This window comes from Zalophus californianus, chromosome 7 (assembly GCF_009762305.2).
Source record: "Zalophus californianus isolate mZalCal1 chromosome 7, mZalCal1.pri.v2, whole genome shotgun sequence".
In the NCBI taxonomy this organism is placed as follows: domain Eukaryota; kingdom Metazoa; phylum Chordata; class Mammalia; order Carnivora; family Otariidae; genus Zalophus; species Zalophus californianus.
The window spans coordinates 86,204,501-86,224,363 of record NC_045601.1 but is presented as its reverse complement, the minus strand read 5'-3'; the positions used below and the strand labels follow the sequence as shown (position 1 = coordinate 86,224,363).

The following is a 19,863-nucleotide window of genomic DNA, read 5'->3' as shown; positions in this document are numbered from 1 at the left end:
AAAGATAGTACAGTCTAAAGTAGGATTGTATATCTGAGAATGGTCCTCATCCTCCACTCCGAGTTTGCTTTTGAGATGTGGCCTTTCCCTGTTAGTTGGTTCACAGATAAGACAGTAAGAAAATAAACCATCCTCACTCCTGATAAGTCCATGCTGTACGGGGATCAATTTGGGAGAACAAAACACTACTTATGAAGGTTCCTAGCATTTCTTGTATCTTTTCATGAATCAGACAAGAGAGTTTACTGAGTTCTGTACTAAATGCCCTGGAGGAATTAAAAAAATAGGAAACAATATCCATGTGTTAAGAGGCCCTACTACTGTTGGAGATTCAAACCAAACTACTTCCCCCATTTCCCTTGGCAGTCTCGATTTGTCTTCATGCAGCTCTCACCTCTCAGGAGGATGATTCCTGAATCTATATCCTGCACCTGCACCTGGTTCTTTCCTGGTCCACTTTACCACACTACCTCCTGGACCTATCTTCCCACATGTCTTTATTTCATTAGTTCAGTAGGTCTAAAGCAAAACCCTTCTTTCCTCTCATGTCTGCTTCTCTTCCTGCATTTGACGTTTTCTATTTGTGATGAAGACATCACCATCCTCCCAAGCTTTGCCCAGACCCCAAACTTGTCATTTTTGTTAACTCATTTCTCTCTTGTCTCTTGCTTCTGTCGCATCTCGTTTCTCATGGCTGCCCTTCTCTTGTATTCCCGTGCCGTTAACCCAAGTTCCAAATCTCCCCCCTCCCAACAACTTGTCCTGCATGTCCAGTTCCATTAATCTCAGAACGTGTGGTATCAGTCTTCTGCTCAAAAAGAGTCGGTGGCTCCCCAGTGGCTATAGGAGGATGTCCCGACACCCCCTCACTTGCCCTTCACAGTCTTTTACAAGCTAATCTTGTCTGACTTCCCAACTGCGTTTCTCTTGTTCAGAATCCTGTTTTACCCAAACCAGCTAACTTGCCAGTCCCTTTAATTGTGCCTTTACTTTTACCTTTATCTTGTTCTGAAACAGCCTCGTCCATTTCTTTTGCTCTGGATCTCGCCTAAAACATGCCACTAATTATCTTGCCAATAATTAAGTACAGAGTTAAATATACACTAAAGTTTAAGAACCGGAGCTCTAGAACAGGACTGCCTGAGTTCAAACCCTGCCACTTATCAGCTGTGCTGAGATACTTTATCTTGCTCTATGTCAATTTCCTCATCTAGAATGTGGGGAATAGTAGTACCTGATCCCTAGTGTCATGGTGAGGTGAACGAGTTAAAGCTCTGAGAAATAGTATCTCATGCACATAAGATCTTCTATAAATGCTAGACATTAGTTGTGAATAAGTAACTTTTGTCTTCATTTCCAGGGTTTCACCTATTAAGAAATTCTTATACAGGTATCAGAAAGCTTAAGTAGGAATATGTGTAAATGACATATCGCTCTATTTGTGGAGATGAAAAAATATACTTCACTTATCTTTGTACAAAGAACCTGTACTCAGGCATAATAAAGAAGTTATTAAGGACAATTTCAACAAACACAAAATATATGGAATAAGGTAATGAATCCCAGTGTACATACCAACTGGCTTCAACTCCAGGCCAGTCTTGTTGCAGCTGGACCCCATCCTATGTTATTTTGAGGCAATCCCAGACAGTATATGCTTCATCAGTTCAGGGTGCATCTAAATGACACAAGAGCTTTTCTTACATAATCATTATACCATTAACACTTAAATTTAACAGTAATTTCTTTTTTTTTAAGATTTTATTTATTTATTTACTTGAGAGAGCGAGAATGAGAGAGAGAGAGCACATGAGAGGGGGGACGGTCAGAGGGAGAAACAGACTCCCTGCTGAGCAGGGAGCCCGATGCGGGACTCGATCCCGGGACTCCAGGATCATGACCTGAGCCGAAGGCAGTCGCTCAACCAACTGAGCCACCCAGGCGACCTAACAGTAGTTTCTTAATGTCATTGGTCATTTGGTATTCAGATTTCCAATAAGATCATAAAGGCTGTAACATTTCTTTAACAATTTGCGTTAGTCAGGGTCATATAAAGCCCACACATTCCAGTTGGTTACTGTGCTTTTGAATGTCTATTACTCTGTAATATTCCTCTCTATCTCTCTGTCATTTTGTTGTTTTCATTACATTATTTGTAATTATTTGTAACAAGCCAAGTTGTTTGTCACTTTTTTAATGTTTCTGTAGACTTTTATTTCTATTTAAGTTATATTATACTTTTGCTGCTTTGAGGATTATAATTTTTGTTGTAATTTTTTTATTATGTTATGTTAATCACCATACATTACATCATTAGTTTTTGATGTAGTGTTCCATGATTCATTGTTTGCATATAACACCCAGTGCTCCATTCAATACGTGCCCTCTTTAATACCCATCACCAGGCTAACCCAGCCCCCCATCCCCCTCCCCTCTAGAACCCTCAGTTTGTTTCTCAGAGTCCATAGTCTCTCATGGTTCATCTCCCCCTCCAATTCCCCCCTTTATTTTTCCCTTCCTAGTATCTTCTTCTTTTTTTTTTAACATATATTATGTGTTTCAGAGGTACAGGTCTGTGATTCAACAGTCTTACACAATTCACAGTACTCACCATAGCACATACCCTCCCCAGTGTCTATCACCCAGCCACCCCATCCCTCCCGCCCCCCACCACTCCAGCAACCCTCAGTTTGTTTCCTGAGATTAAGAATTCCTCATATCAGTGAAGTCATTTGATACATGTCTTTCTCTGATTGACTTATTTCGCTCAGCATAATACCCTCCAGTTCCATCCATGTCGTTGCAGATGGCAAGATTTCATTCCTTTTGATGGCTGCATAATATTCCATTGAATATATATATACCACATCTTCTTTATCCATTCATCTGTCGATGGACATCTTGGCTCTTTCCACAGTTTGGCTATTGTGGATATTGCTGCTATAAACATCGGGGTACATGTACCCCTTCGGATCCCTACATTTGTATCTTTGGGGTAAATACCCAGTAGTGCAATTGCTGGGTCGTATGGTAGCTCTCTTTTCAACCTTTTGAGGAGCCTCCATACTGTTTTCCAGAGTGGCTGCACCAGCTTGCATTCCCACCAACAGAAGCCAAGTTGTTTGTCTTGAAGAATTTTCCAGTCTGGATTTGCTGATTATATTTCTAGGGGGTAGTTTAAGACGTTTCTATCTCCTCTGTGTTTGCTTTCAATGGTAGTTAGATCAGATTTAGGTGTAATATTTTAGGCAACACTACTTTATAAATTTTTCTGTCAGAAGCAATAAAATGTCTGGAAATTTCTGTGATGATCACAACTGTTGGTCATCAATACCTATATCCATTAATTCATTTAGGGTTGTAAAATATTTTAATTTTATCATTTCCTCTACATTAATTAGCTATAATATTTTTATAAGGAGGGACTTCCCCTCACCTATTCTCTGATTACCCAGTGGTTTGGTTCACAAAGAAAGTCCTGATAAATGCTTGATTCTTTCCATTTTTCAAAATAATGAGTTGATTCTCTAGTATCTTACAATGCTTACCAAATTATGTTTATTTTATTTCTTTTTTAGTACTATGAACCTGTTTTAATCCATTGTAGTTATCCTTATTGATCCTCCAATTGTCCCGTTCTTTGTCAGCCTCTTCCAGTTAGCCTCTGAGCCCCTTGACATAAATGAGGAATCTTTGACTTCTCCCTTTCTCTGTTGTATCCTAACCATAGTTCAAGGTCTAACTTAATTTTCATCTCCAACGTGAAGTCTAACCACACATGTTCACCATGCTTATCTTACCCCCAAATCCCTCTGGGTCTCAATGTTTTGGACTCCTTTGTCAATTATCAGAGGCTAGTCTTCCCCAAATAACAATGCTGAGTCTTCATATCCCTAGTCCTTGGCATAAGGCTTCACATAGAGTTGTCATGTGATTAATAATTTGTTTGATTACTTAATACTGCTTTACTTAAGTAGACTTATAATTACATGAATTTTTCTTAGTCAAAGTTCAATGAGTAAAACTAAACCACAAACTTTATAAAATAATATCAGCAAAACAGTAAAAGCAAAAATAGTATAGAAAACACTCATATATCCTTTACCTCCTATGGTGGATTATTCATGTTCTCTCCCTCCACCTCTCTCTCTCTCTCTCTCTCTACACACACACACACACACACACACACACACACACACTCATAAATATACATAATTTACATATATGTACATTATATATTTATACATAGTATACATATTCATATATATTTTCTATATGACTTGGGAATAAGTTACTTAAATCAGAGCCCTTTAACCCTAAATATTTCATTATATATTTTCTAAGAATAGGGATATTCTCATATAACCACAGTATAATTACAAGTTTCATAAACTTACATCAATTCATTACAATTTTTATCTTAATAAAAAGTAACATTTATTGGCAGTTTATTTACTGCTCACAGGGAGCAGCTCAAAATAATGCCAAGAGATAGATATTATTAGGCCAAGTTGATTGATAAGAAAACTGAAGCTCAGAAAGGTTGTGATTTTACTGATGTTAAATACTTTGCTCTTTATATCTTGCTAACTCTAATTGAGTGAGACCTCCTAGAAAAGTTTATAGAAGATTTAATGCCAAAACAAGCAAAAAAGAAACCCCTCTGGTCCTTGCATCCTAGTCAGAGAAAGAACAAGTCACTGGACCTCACAGTTGAGATCTGCCTGTGATGACTGGAGAGTTTCCTCCTAGATCTGTAATTCTCACTGGATCCCGTGCAGCAGCTGCAAAAGACTGAATTGTCTCTCCCAGATGAGAATAAAGTTTCATCTCCTTTCCTCATCAGCAAAATGAAATGAAATGGTGGATTTTGAGAAGGGCCTGAAATACCATTGCAAGCATTGCTATAATTCAGAAAATTTTACATTAGTACACAGATGATTTGGCAGTTTTGAGAATTCATTCTAGATGTGGCACCAGTTCCAAATAAGCCTGAGAAACTGTCATTTAAAACGCCATTATTTTACTCAAAATTCCTCCTGATGATATTTCATTCACAAGACATTTATGGGAGACCTAATATTTGCCTCTGCCTTTGTGCATCTGAGAATGGGCAGACCAGTCAAACGATTTTGAAAAATAGGCCTGTATTAGCTTATCTCACATCCTGCCCATTCTCATGCCCTGTGCATGCTTTTTCCACCTCCTCAGATATCACCTTAGGCTTGGCTTCCCCAAAGAGACATCCTCTTGGTATATCACATTACCCAGGATTTATTTCTGCTATGTTGCCTCCTTCCTTTTTAAAATCAAATGTTCTCTTTCTCTGACTGACTTATTTCACTTAGCATTATCTCTCTAGGTCCATCCAGTACCACATGATTTCACTTATATGTGGAATTTAAGAAACTAAAGGAGCAAAGGGGAAAAAATGAGAGAGAGAGAGAGAGAGAGAGAGAGAGAGAAAGCAAGAATCAGACTAATTATAGAGAACAAACTGATGGTTACCAGAGTGAGGAGGGGGCGGTCTGGGGGAGTGATGGGTTGAAATAGGTGATGGGGATTAAGGAGGGCACTTGTGATGAGAACCAGGTGATGTATGGAAGTGTTAAATCACTATATTGTACAGTTGAAACTAATATTACCCTATATGTTAATGATACTGGAATTAAAACTTAAATAAAAAATAACAAAATTTAAAAAAATGGGAATGGGGAAAAAGCAAATCAGATATTCTCCTTCCACCTCTTTCTCTCCTCAGCTAATCTGAAAATAACTTATATCTTATTATTTGTCATTCCTAATGTAGTGACCACAATTTTAAGCAAAGTGGGAAGGGCAGGATGTGGCATACCATCTTGCCAACATGGTACATTGGGACCATTTCAGTGAACACATTAACTTACTGTTACATGTTAGTATTTATAGTACTCAGGACAACAGTTCTTTGAATATCTCCTTTGTCCCAGTACCACAAAATCAATTGCTGTGAGGCTTGGAAGTTCTGACACTACATTAGCAAACATGAAAGACTATTGCCTAATAGTAGATTTCCAAAAGGTCTCCTTTCTACAAAAGAGTCTTGAATTCTAGACTCTGTATGAATATCAACTGGGTGGCTTTCCTGCCAGCAATTAGCCAAGTTAACTGAGTAGACAAGACTAGGGAAACTTAATAGTGGGTGACTTGAACTTATGTAAAACCATCTGTTGTTTAACCAGAATCATGCCGTCTGTTAGTTAGTTAGCAAATCAAAGATAAGATCACTTGATATTTTGAACTCCAAGGATCTTCTAAATTCTTTAATTATACTAACATTTTTGTGCCTAAAATTATTCTAAGTAATGGACAGTAACATGATCTTGGAAATAGTTTGTGATACATCAGTGAGAGTGTTTCTTAAAAGAGGATCTTCTCTTCATATATGAAATTTGAACCAAATTAAATTTATAATCTGTAATGATTAATCTATTTGCATTTTTGGTTGCTAAAGGAAATTGATATAAGCTGATTCTGTAGAAGTTATTTTGTTAGTTTAAGTTTTTTCTCTCCCTTGGAGAGATAACTTAATTAGGCTTATGTCACAAAGGCAATTAGGTGAATAATCTTGACTCTAATCCATTTAGATAAAGGAATTTTGAACAATTTGTGACATAAATACATTTATCAAGACAGTCTCTTTAAGACTTTAAAAGCAGGGACATTGCTCTCAAAACAAACTTGTCTCAGCCTTTATCTCTGATCATCCTCGTGTCCTTATGAAGACTGATTTTAAAAGAATCTGGGTAAATGCACCTTGCATGTAGATTCTTTTATCTCCAGCAGTGCAACAATACCAATTAGGTAGGTGTAGAAGTTATTTGCTTTTATCAGTTAAAAAAATTCAAGAGGTCAACCTGGCAAAGATTCACACAGCTGTAGAGACAGATGTGTGATTAGACGCAAGCTTCCCGTTTCCAAGCACCAGACTCTGTTCACTAGATCACAGTTAGAACCTTAAGCTCTGGCTTGGCAGTTTTTGAAAAATCTATCGTGTTTCTCAGTCTTTGTTTACCTTTCAGAAACACAATCAGTGAGGCACTTCTGTGTCATTATCGTCATCAATAACAACAACAAAACATTAAATTAATATGTATTGTGAGATATATTAAGATGATAAATCTTAATCACAGATATCCTTTAAGTTAGAAAAGGATATTTTATTTAGAAGAGTTCTGTTTTATAACTTATTTTCATTAGTTAATCTATATATGTGATTAGTAAATATACCACATTTTTTTTAATTTTCAAATTTACAACATTTAGGCAAAAGGGATTTGCTTAAAGATATTCCTTAACTTATTGATTCTTAATAGTATATAGAAAACAAGACATTTTAATGGTTTAAAGTACTGAAAAGCTGACTATATCATAAATGTATGTGGAACCTTTAAACCTTTATAATTTACAAAACAAATGTGTTTAAATTGTTTCTGATCTATAGCAAGTCGATTTACTTTCATACCAACAGACCAGAGAATAACACAAATCAAATAGTCTCTACACTAAATTTATTTTGTTAAAAGTTTGCAATGATATATTTGTGTATATATATGTAAACATTTATATATATATAAACATTATGTCACATATATATAACATAAAATACATATATAGGATAGAAGGATAATGTAAACTATGTGCATATATAGGAAAAATCTAAATAATCCCTTCAAAAAGAAAAATAAATAACAAAGAAGATGAGAAAGCCTGTAACAATAAGTGCATTCTCCACCCTACCTACAGATTGATCAGAAAAGGATAGAAGCCCTATGCATTTGAGGTGCTAGAATACAACTTCTATCCAAACTGCTGGATGATGACTAAGCTATTCAGACAGAAGAGTGATCCTAAGGAAGCCAGTTTATGTGAATCCCAGTACATAAACAAGATAGAAATAAGAGAGATAAATAAGAGAAATAGACAAGACAGAAACAAGAGCCAAAAACTTCCCAAGCTTGATAAAAATTATTGATATAAGATCCAGGGAGTTCAATAGATCCCAGATAGGATAAACATAAAAAGAACCACATCTAGACACATTGTAGTCAAACTGCTGAAAACCAAAGACAAACAGTAAATTTGGAAAGCATCAGGAGAAAAACAATTCATCATGTGCACGGAACTACAATGAGAACAATGGCTAATGTCTCTTTAGAAATAGTGAAGACCAGAAGGCAATGGAATGACATGCTCAAAAAGAAATTGTCAATTACGAACTCGATATCCAGTGAAACTATCTTTCCCACATGAAGGCAAAAATAAAGATATTTCCAGATAACAAAAAATGAAATGAGTTCTTTGCTAGCAGACATTACCCACATGAGTTTCTAAAAGAAGTCTTTCAGGCTGAAAATCCATAGGAAGGAATGAAAAGCACTGGAAATTGTAAATATACGAGTCAATGTGAAAAATTCTGACAGATATTCATATATAGATGTATAATATATAGATTACATTCTCTTAATTTAAAAGCCTATTTTTAAAGCAAACCTTTAACACTGTACTATTAGGTTTATAACATATAGCTATAACATACTTCATATATAATGTATATGACAGCAGCAGTACACAGAAAGGGGAAGAAATGGAGCTAAATTGGAGCAAAGTTGCCATAGTTCACTGAAATTAAGTTGATGTTAACTGGAAGAGACTGTGATAAATTAAAGATGCATATTGAAATGCTAGAGCAATTACTTTTTAAAAATCTTAAAAAAGACTAATACTCATAAGAGAAAACTAAAACAGTATGGTAAAAATATCTTTTGAATAAAACGAAAGCAGTAAAGAAAGAACAAAGGAATGAAAGATATGAGACCTATAGAAATCAGACAACAAAGTAGAAACTTCTGTCTAACCTAGTGTTACAAAGGATTTCTTCTTTGTGCTACAATTTTTTAGTTTTGCAGTTTACATTTGAGTCTAAAATCCATCCAAGTTAATTTTCATGTAGGGTGTGATTTATGGACAAAAATTCATTTTTACATGGATGTCTATCATACCAAAAATTACATTAAGTGTGATCTTAAAGTCATATGGAAATACAAATGACCTGGTACAGCGAAAGCAACTCTGAAAACAAACAACCAGACAAAACCAGAAGGCTAATATTGCCTGATTTCAACATTTATCATAAACTATCAAGAAAGTTTAGTGTTCACGTAAGGATAGAAAAATAGACCCATGGAAAAGAATAGAGTCCAGAATTAACCACATATACATGACAACTTATTTTTAAGAGAGGTACAAAAACAATTCAGCAGATAACATATACTTTTTTTCAGCAAAACTCCTGGAGCAATTAGATATTCATGTAAAAAGATAATTTTAATATATATCTCCCACATTATCCATAATATTTATATTTGTCTATTTATAAATAACTAAATTCATTTGTAAACTCAGATATGACACTAAAAGGAGACTTCATAAAAGAAAAAGTTGATGTATTAGAGTTTATCAATTCCCTATGAGATCAAAGTAATTGAGCAAATAACTTCAATAATAGGAAGAGTTCTTTGACCCTGTGAAAGTCACCTATGTCCTCTGAGTTGGTGATTTACCATCAATAAATGGGGATGAGAATACCCACCTCATAAGGTTATTGCTAGAATTAAACTATGTATAGCACTTGGCACAAGTCTGGCATATAATAAGGTGTATAGAACAGAAGCTAGTATATTATTGATAGTATCTATTGAAATATTAGTAATATTAATATCTACCTGCATTGTGGATAATAATGGACTAATTCAAACTCTGTAAAAGGGTTTCATTACTTACCTATTGTAGTATTTTGAATACCAAAGCACTACAATTCTGTTTGCAAAACATTAACTTTTGGTATAGTTTTGAAGTTAGTTTCACCAAAGAATGGGTATTAGAAAAATCTTAAATGTAATCTAATTTCCACTTATCTTCTTTCCTGTGGTTGGGATTGCATTTAAGTTTGCATCGGACCAGAATGATTTATTGTATTTTCAAAGAAACCTCTAGAGAAGTTCTGTTGGCTTTGTTTTTGAATCCTTTTTGCTTTTGAACTTATCCAAACACTGGGAAACAGTCTGAATGCATTTACTTTCTAACAACCTCTGAGGTCAAATCAGTTTTCTTTAATTCTAGCTTAAATCTTTAATGCTGTAGTTTTGTTTTTACTCATTTTCTTCTCAATGGAGAAAAAGGAACAGCTGGTTACTATTGTCAAATTTCTTTTGTTTGGGATTTATTAAGTATGCAACTCTTGAATATCTTTCTTTTTCCTGTCTGCGTACACAACTCCCACTGGTTTTTTTGGAGGGTGGTAGAATTTGCAATGGAAAGGCCTTAGAACTCACCTAGTGTTAACATATAACCTGATGAATTGATACCAGTTAAATATTAATTGTCATTTCTTATGTATTCCTTGTGGTGAATTGCCTGATTTGTTTTATGCTCAGTTACCAGTTGGATATTATTCTTTTTCTTATAAATGATAAAAACTCTTTGCATAGTAATGATGTTAACTATTAAGCCACCATATGGTACTTTTTCCCATCTTGTCATTTGCCTTTTAGTTTAGTTTATAATATTTTGCTTTACAAGTTTATAATTAATATTTTATCAAATATATTTTTCTATTATCAATTTCTTCTTCTGGTTCCATACTTAGAGTCACTTTACTCATCATGAGCTCTGAGCTATGTTCACTTATATTTTTTCTGTCCCTTTAATATTTTTATTTTTAAGTGTAACCATCCAGAATTAGCTTCCATGCAGGATTGCACATTTATTCCTAATGAAGTTTGTGTTGTTAATTATATAGCATATTGTTTCAGTCTGTTGTAACATTCCACATCATGAGTCTGTTGCATATATAATGATAGTGTGTAATATATCAGTGGTTCTCAACTGGAGGCAATTTTACCTTCTACAGAAAATTTGGCATTATCTAGAGACATTTTTATTTGTCAGGACTGAAGGTAGACAGGATAGGGGAGAGACAACTGGCTTCTAGTGAGTAGAAGCCAGTGATGAGATTAAATATCCTACAGTGTACAGGATAGTTCTCATAACAAAGACCTGTCAATAATGTCAAGATGAAGAGACCTTAATAGGTGGGGGAGAGGGAGAAATCCATCAAGTACCATTCTTCTCCCAGTTACGCGCTCACCAATAGTAGTATTGCCTGTGCTGTATTTCTGTTTCCTACTTGAGGGACACTGGAAGAGACTTTGCCTCCCACTTTGCAGAAATCCAGATATACATTGCATTTTTTATCATCCCTGGACTGTTTTAAAAGCAAATGAGCTGAATAGTTTTAGAGCACACACCCTGGAGCCATGCTGCCTAAACTGAAACAGATTCTGCCACTTAGTTGTGTGACCTTGAAAAACATATATAACCTCTCTGTCTTCAGTTTCCTCATCTGTAAAATGAGAGTAATAGTCATATCCTTATCCCGAATTGTCACAGAATTACAGGATGCTTAAAGCAACACTTGACATGTAGTAAACATTATAGGGATTTGGTAACAATAATAGTAAAGTAAGTGACTTGGTTTTTGTGAAACCTGTTTGATCACAGTGACGTACTTGCTTTTTATATAATTATACTTTTTAAAATCCATTGCAGATTTTTTGCCAGTGATCAAATTGAAGCAGCATGTTTCTTCTTTAGCCTTCTTCCACATCTCTTTTCCTCTTGCCATGCAGCATAAACCCCATCAGATTATTAACTCTGTACTCTCTATAGGTATATTTAACTTTTATTATCACAGTCAGGCTTACAGATTTCCTTATAGGCACATATCTCTTTACTATAGAGTTGCTTATTTTTTCCTCCTGTGAAAACCATTAATTTTGAATAAAGATTATCTTCATTTTTAGTTACATTCTGAAAGTTAATGATGTTATATCCATGGAATTAGATTTGTCTCCTTGTGCTAAAAATTTCAATTCATTCTATTAACATTGCTGAACACATTTTGTGTCACCACATAGACACTGGGTTGTTTATTATCCCCCTTACTAGATAGATATTTTCTTCTGTGTATTTCTGAGCCTCTCAATTCTTATTTTGTTTTCTGTCCTATATGACATCCTCTGGGACAGCACTGTTCAATGAAATTTTCTGTAACATAGAAGTGTTCTGTTCTGCACAGTCCAATAGTGTAGGCACTACTGAGCACTTGAAATGAGCCTAGGGCAATTGAAGAACTAAGTTTTAGATTTTATTTAATCTTTTTTTAAATTATGTTATGTTAATCACCATACATTATATCATTAGTTTTTGATGTAGTGTTCCATGATTCATTGTTTGCATATAACATCCAGTGCTCCATTCAATATGTGCCCTCTTTAATACCTATCACCAGGCTAACCCATCTCCCTCCCTTCTAGAACCCTGAGTTTGTTTCTCAGAGTCCATAGTCTCTCATGGTTCGTCTCCCCCTCCAATTCCCCCCTTCATTTTTCCCTTCCTGCTATTTTCTTCTGCCTTTTTTTTTAACGTAAAATGTATTATTTGTTTCAGAGGTACAGGTCTGTGATTCAACAGTCTTACACAATTCACAGCGCTCACCATAGCACATACCCTCCCCAATGTCCATCACCCAGCCACCCCATCCCTCCCACCCCCCACCACTCCAGCAACCCTCAGTTTGTTTCCTGAGATTAAGAATTCCTCATATCAATGAGGTCATATGATACATGTCTTTCTCTGATTGACTTATTTCACTCAGCATAATACCCTCTAGTTCCATCCACGTTGTTGCAAATGGCAAAATTTCATTCCTTTTGATGGCTGCATAATATTCCATTGTGTATATATACCACTTCTTGTTTATCCATTCATCTGTCGATGGACGTATTGGCTCTTTCCATAGTTTGGCTATTGTGGACATTGCTGCTATAAACATCAGGGTGCACATACCCCTTCGGATCCCTACATTTGTATCTTTGGGGTAAATACCCAGTAGTGCAGTTGCTGGGTCATAAGGTAACTCTTTTTTCAACTTTTTGAGGAACCTCCATACTGTTTTCCAGAGTGGCTGCACCAGCTTACATTCCCACCAACAGTGTAGGATGGTTCCCCTTTCTCCTCATCCCTGCCAATATCTGTCGTTTCCTGACTTGATAATTTTAGCCATTCTGACTGGTGGGAGGTGGTATCTCACTGAGGTTTTGATTTGGACTTCCCTGATGCTGAGTGATGTTGAGCACTTTTTCATGTGTCTGTTGGCCATTTGGATGTCTTCTTTGGAAAAATGTCTGTTCATGTCTTCTGCCCATTTCTTGATTGGATCATTTGTTCTTTGAGTGTTGGGTTTGATAAGTTCTTTATAGATTTTGGATACTAGCCCTTTATCGGATATGTCATTTGCAAATATTTTCTCCCATTCTGTTGGTTGTCCTTTGGTTTTGTTGACTGTTTCCTTTGCTGTGCAAAAGCTTTTTATCTTGATAAAGTCCCAATAGTTCATTTTTGCCCTTGCTTCCCTTGCCTTTGGCCATGTTTCTAGGAAGAAGTTGCTGTGGCTGAGGTCAAAGAGGTTGCTGCCTGTGTTCTCCTTTAGGATTTTGATGGACTCCTGTCTCACATTTAGCTCTTTCAACCATTTGGAGTCTATTTTTGTGTGTGGTGTAAGGAAATGATCCAGTTTCATTCTTCTGCATGTGGCTGTCCAATTTTCCCAACACCATTTGTTGAAGAGACTTTTTTCCATTGGACATTCTTTCCTGCTTTGTCGAAGATTAGTTGATCATAGAGTTGAGGATCCATTTCTGGGCTCTCGATTCTGTTCCATTGATCTATGTGTCTGTTTTTGTGCCAGTACCATACTGTCTTGATGATGACAGCTTTGTAATAGAGCTTGAAGTCCGGAATTGTGATGGCGCCAGCTTTGCTTTTCTTTTTCAACGTTCCTCTGGCTATTTGGGGTCTTTTCTGGTTCCATACAAATTTTAGGATTATTTGTTCCATTTCTTTGAAAAAAGTGGTTGGTATTTTGATAGGGATTGCATTAAATGTGTAGATTGCTCTAGGTAGTATTAACATCTTCATGATATTTGTTCTTCCAATCCATGAGCATGGAATGTTTTTCCATTTCTTTGTGTCTTCCTCAATTTGTTTCATGAGTATTTTATAGTTTTCTGAGTACAGATTCTTTGCCTCTTTGGTTAGATTTATTCCTAGGTAGCTTATGGTTTTGGGTGCAATTGTAAATGGGATCAACTCCTTAATTTCTCTTTCTTCTGTCTTGTTGATGTATAGGAATGCCACTGAATTCTGGGCATTGATTTTATATCCTGCCACTTTACTGAATTCCTGTATGAGTTCTAGCAGTTTTGTGGGGGGAGTCTTTGTGTTTTCCAAAAAAAGTATTATATCATCTGCAAAGAGTGAGAGTTTGACTTCTTCCTTGCTAATTCGGATGCCTTTTATTTCTTTTTGTTTTCTGATTGCTGTGGCTAGGACTTCTAATACTATGTTGAATAGCAGTGGTGATAGTGGACATCCCTGCCATGTTCCTGCCCTTAGGGGGAAAGCTCTCAGTTTTTCCCCATTGAGAATGATATTTGCTGTGGGTTTTTCATAGATGGCTTTTATGATAATGAGGTATGTACCCTCTATCCCTATACTCTGAAGAGTTTTGATCAAGAAAGGATGCTGTACTTTGTCAAATGCTTTTTCTGCATCTATTGAGAGGATCATATGGTTCTTGTTCTTTCTTTTACTAATGTATTATATCACATTGATTGATTTGTGGATGTTGAACCAACCTTGGAGCCCAGGGATAAATCCCACTTGGTCATGGTAAATAATCCTTTTAATGTACTGTTGGATCCTATTGGCTAGTATTTTGGTGAGAATTTTTGCATCTATGTTCATCAAGGGTATTGGTCTGTAATTCTCCTTTTGATGGGGTCTTTGTCTGGGTTGGAGATCAAGGTAATGGTGGCCTCATACAATGAGTTTGGAAGTTTTCCTTCCCTTTCTACTTTTTGGAACAGTTTCAGGAGGATAGGTATTAATTCTTCTTTAAATGTTTGGTAGAATTACTTTGGGAAGCCATCTGGCCCTGGGCTTTTGTTTGTTGGGAGATTTTTGATGACTGCTTCAATTTCCTTAGTGGTTATAGGTCTGTTCAGGTTTTCTATTTCTTCCTAGTTCAGTTTTGGTAGTTGATACATCTCTAGGAATGCATCCATTTCTTCCAGATTATCTAATTTGCTGGCATAGAGTTGCTCATAATATGTTCTTATAATTGTTTGTATTTCTTTGGTGTTAATTGTGATCTCCCTCTTTCGTTCATGATTTTATTTATTTGGGTCATTTCTCTTTTCTTTTTGATAAGTGTGGCCAGGGGTTTATCAATCTTGTTAATTCTTTCAAAGAACCAGCTCCTAGTTCCATTGTTCTACTGTTCTTTTGGTTTCTATTTCATTGATTTCTGCTCTGATCTTTATTATTTCTCTTCTCCTGCTGGGTTTAGGCTTTATTTGCTGTTCTTTCTCCAGCCCCTTTAGGTGTAGGGTTAGGTTGTGTATTTGGGACCTTTCTTCTTTCTAGAGAAAGGCTTGTATTGCTATATACTTTCCTCTTAGGACTGCCTTTGCTGCATCCCAAAGATTTTGAACAGTTGTGTTTTCATTTTCATTGGTTTCCATGAATTTTTTTAATTCTTCTTTAATTTCCTGGTTGACCCTTTTATTCTTTAGTAGGATGCTCTTTAGCCTCCATGTATTTGAGTTCTTTCTGACTTTCCTCTTGTGACTGAGTTCTAGTTTCAAAGCATTGTGGTCTGAAAATATGCAGGGAATTATCCCAATCTTTTGGTACCGGTTGAGACCTGATTTGTGACCTAGGATGTGATCAATTCTGGAGAATGTTCCATGGGCACTAGAGAAGAATGTGTATTCTGTTCCTTTGGGATGGAATGTTCTGAATATATCTGTGAAGTCCATTTGGTCCAGTGTGTCATTTAAGGTCTTTATTTCCTTGTTGATCTTTTGCTTAGATGATCTGTTCTTTTCAGTGAGGGGGGTGTTAAAGTCCCCCACTATTATTGTATTGTTGTCAATGTGTTTCTTTGCTTTTGTTATTAATTGCCTTATATAATTGGCTGCTCCCATGTTAGGGGCATAGATATTTACAATTGTTAGATCTTCTTGTTGGATAGACCCTTTAAGTATGATATAGTGTCCTTTCTCATCTCTTATTATAGTCTTTGTTTTAAAATCTAATTTGTCTGATATACGGATTGCCACCCCAGCTTTCTTTTGGTGTCCATTAGCATGGTAAATGGTTTTCCACCCCCTCACTTTCAATCTGGGATTGTCTTTGGGTCTAAAATGAGTCTCTTGCAGAGAGCATATGGATGGGTCTTGGTTTTTTCTCCAGTCTGATAGCCTGTGTCTTTTGATTGGGGCATTTAGCCCATTTACATTCAGGGTAACTATTGAGAGATATGAATTTAGTGTCATTGTATTGCCTGTAAGGTGACTGTTACTGTATATTGTCTGTGTTCCTTTCTGGTCTATGTTACTTTTAGGCTCTCTCTTTGCTTAGAGGACCCCTTTCAATATTTCTTGGAGGGCTGGTTTCGTGTTTGCAAATTCCTTTAGTTTCTGTTTGTCCTGGAAGCTTTTTATCTCTCCTTCTATTTTCAATGACAGCCTAGCTGGATATAGTATTCTTGGCCGCATATTTTTCTCTTTTAGTGCTCTGAAGATATCATGCCAGTCCTTTCTGGCCTGCCAGGTCTCTGTGGATAAGTCTGTTGCCAGTCTAATGTTTCTACCATTGTAGATTACAGACCTCTTGTCCCGAGCTGCTTTCAGGATTTTCTGTCTCTGAGACTCGTAAGTTTTACTATTAGATGTTGGGGTGTTGATCTATTTTTATTGATTTTGAAGGGAGTTCTCTGTGCCTCCTGGATTTTGATGCCTATTTCCTTCCCCAAATTAGGGAAGTTCTCTATAATTTGCTCCAATATACCTTCTGCCCCTCTCTCTCTTTCTTCTTCTTCTGGGATCCCAGTTATTCTAATATTATTTCGTCTTATGGTATCAGTTATCTCTCACATTCTGCCCTTGTGATCCAGTAGTTGTTTATCTCTCTTTTTCTCAGCTTCTTTATTTTCCATCATTTGGTCTTCTATATCACTAATTCTCTCTTCTGCCTCATTTATCCTAGCAGTTGGAGCATCCATTTTTGATTGCACCTCATTAATAGCCTTTTTGATTTTGACTTGGTTAGATTTTAGTTCTTTTATTTCTCCAGAAAGAGTTTCTCTAATATCTTCCATGCTTTTTTCAAGCCCAGCTAGTATCTTTAAAATCGTCATTCTGAAGTCTAGTTCCGACATCTTACTAATGTCCGTATTGTTAGGTCCCTGGCAGTCGGTACTGCCTCTTGTTCTTTTTTGAGGTGATTTTTTCCATCTTGTCATTTTGTCCAGAGAAGAATAGATGAATGAGAGAACAAAATGCTAACAGGGTAACAACAACCCCAGAAAAATATACACTAAACAAATCAGAAGAGACCTGAAACAGGGAAAAAGAAAGGGAAAGAAAGAAAAAAAAAGTTAAAAAAAAACAACAAACAATAAACAAAAACAAAAAAAACAGAATATGATCAAATATGATCAGGCTGGTGCATAGATCAGTGACACACACTAGATTTTGGGCGTATTTTTGTCTGTTATAAGAAAGTGCCTCCCAAAATTTTAAAGAAAGAAAAACCTATATGTGTACAAAAATAAGGGTAAATACAATGAAGGGATGGAATATGATCGTAAAGATGAAAATTATAAAAGATTTTATAATATGAATTGATAAGATAAGAAGTTGGTTGAAAAAAGAAAGAAGAGGATTTAAAAAAAATGTGATCAGGCAGAAGACTAGAACAAAGCCATATACTAGAGATTTAGGGTATATTTTGGTCTGTTTACCGTTCTCATTGATCGGTAAACTTGGTCTTGGTCTTGGCTGGCTGTTCTTGCTGATCTTCTGGGGGAAGGGCCTGTTGCCATGGTTCCCAAATGTCTTTACCTGAGGCGGAATTGCCCTACCCTTGCCGTCCAGGCTAAGTAATCTGCTCAGGTTTGCTCTCGGGAGCTTTTGTTCCCTGCAAGCTTTCCCTACAGCTTTGGAGGACGAGAGTGAAAATGGCAGCCTCCCAAGCTCCACCCAGAGGAGCTGAGAACTCAGGGCCCCACTTAGTGCACCCCCAGAGAAAAGCAGTCAGTCACTCCCATGTCCCCGGTCTCCAGCCTCACTCTGTGCTCACCCGGCCTGTGACCGAGTGTTTCTATCTCCAGCACCCAACCCCGTGTGGAATCTCCAAACCCAGCAGATCCCTGTGGTGCACTCCTGCACCACTCCTCCCAGGGGAGGAAGGGGAGTCTCCCCGGATCTGCTGCTTGTTGGGTCCCTGCTGGAGGAGCAGTGGGCCGACTGTGCCGTGGATCATGGTTTATGGCAACCCCGAGCTGAGAGCCCATTCCTCAGCTCCGTCTCTGCAGCTGGCTTCCCTGCTCCAATACCTGGGAGCTCTGCCGCACTCAAGCACCCCCGGTCTTTCTGTGACCCCGAGGGTCCTGAGACCACACTGTCCCCGCGAGGGTTCCTCCCGCTGCTTAGCCGCTGCAGCGACGTCCCTCAGCAGAGCCGACTTCTAAAAGTTCCGATTTTGTGCTCTGCTGCTCTATCACTTGCCAGTAGCGGCTGACGGAGGCCCCCTCTCCCGCTGTCTATCCTCCCAAATATCACCTCGGATTCACTTCTCCGCACGTCCTACCTTCCAGAAAGTGGTGGCTTTTCTGTTCAGAGTTGTTGCTATTCTTTTCTTTGATCTCCTGTTGAGTTCGTAAGTGTTCAGAATGGTTTGATCCCTATCCAGGTGAATTCCTGGGACCAGACGACATTTAGGTCTCCTACTCCTCCACCATCTTTCTCCTCCCCTGATTTTACTTAATCAATTTAAATGTAAATGGCCACATGTGGCTGGTGGCTACCACATTGAACAGCATAGCTCTAGAGTATTTCCTTGCCCTTCCATTTTCAGTTTAAAATTTTCAGCTTTATTCTAACTTGAACCTATTTCACTGAATGTGTTTGTATACACTTTTGTTTATCCTCGTATTATATACATTTCTTATATTCCAGTATTAAGTTCTTTTACTTCATACCCTGTGTTTTCAACAGTATCATAATACATAGTCTTAGATAATATAATAATAATATATAGTCTTAGATGATTTCAATATTGTAATAATACATAGTCTTGGATGAATACAAAGTTTTAGATGTAATAATACAGTCTTTAAGTATATAAAGTATTTCTCATAAAGTCAGATGCTTTTCTTTAGGTTTTTTTGCATATAAAAATAATAGTGTTCATTGTAAGAAAAAAATGAAGGAAGAGGGACAACAGAATAAAGAAGAGGATAAAAATCATCCTGGGGGCACAAAGCAGAGCTTACTACAAATACTGCTACATACACACATATACACGCACACTGTGTTACATGATAGACCTGGCAACTTGGATGAGTTATTTATATGCATAATATATTCTTTTATTTTTAGACATTTTACTGATTATAGAGATAAGATATATTTATTGTTTTAAAAATTTGAAAAAGAAGAACATAGTGAAGGAAAAAAAAATCACCCATAATCACAGAATCCATAGATTAACCACTTCTATTGTTCTGGTTTGTCTTCTTCCAGTATTTTTCCTAAGACCCATAGTAGGTGGATACATAAGTTGGTAGGTAAGCAGGTAGGTAGATGCATAGGTAAACAGGGATTTAGTTGTTTTGAATAATGTTAAACATGT

At 36.7% G+C, this 19,863-nt stretch overlaps 1 protein-coding gene across 1 annotated transcript in view; it reads left to right on the top strand.

Moving 5' to 3' along the window:
- COL19A1 (collagen type XIX alpha 1 chain) overlaps positions 1–19,863 on the top strand; it is a 325,436-nt gene that overhangs the window by 121,219 nt on the left and 184,354 nt on the right. The gene's annotated exons all lie outside the window — the stretch shown is intronic.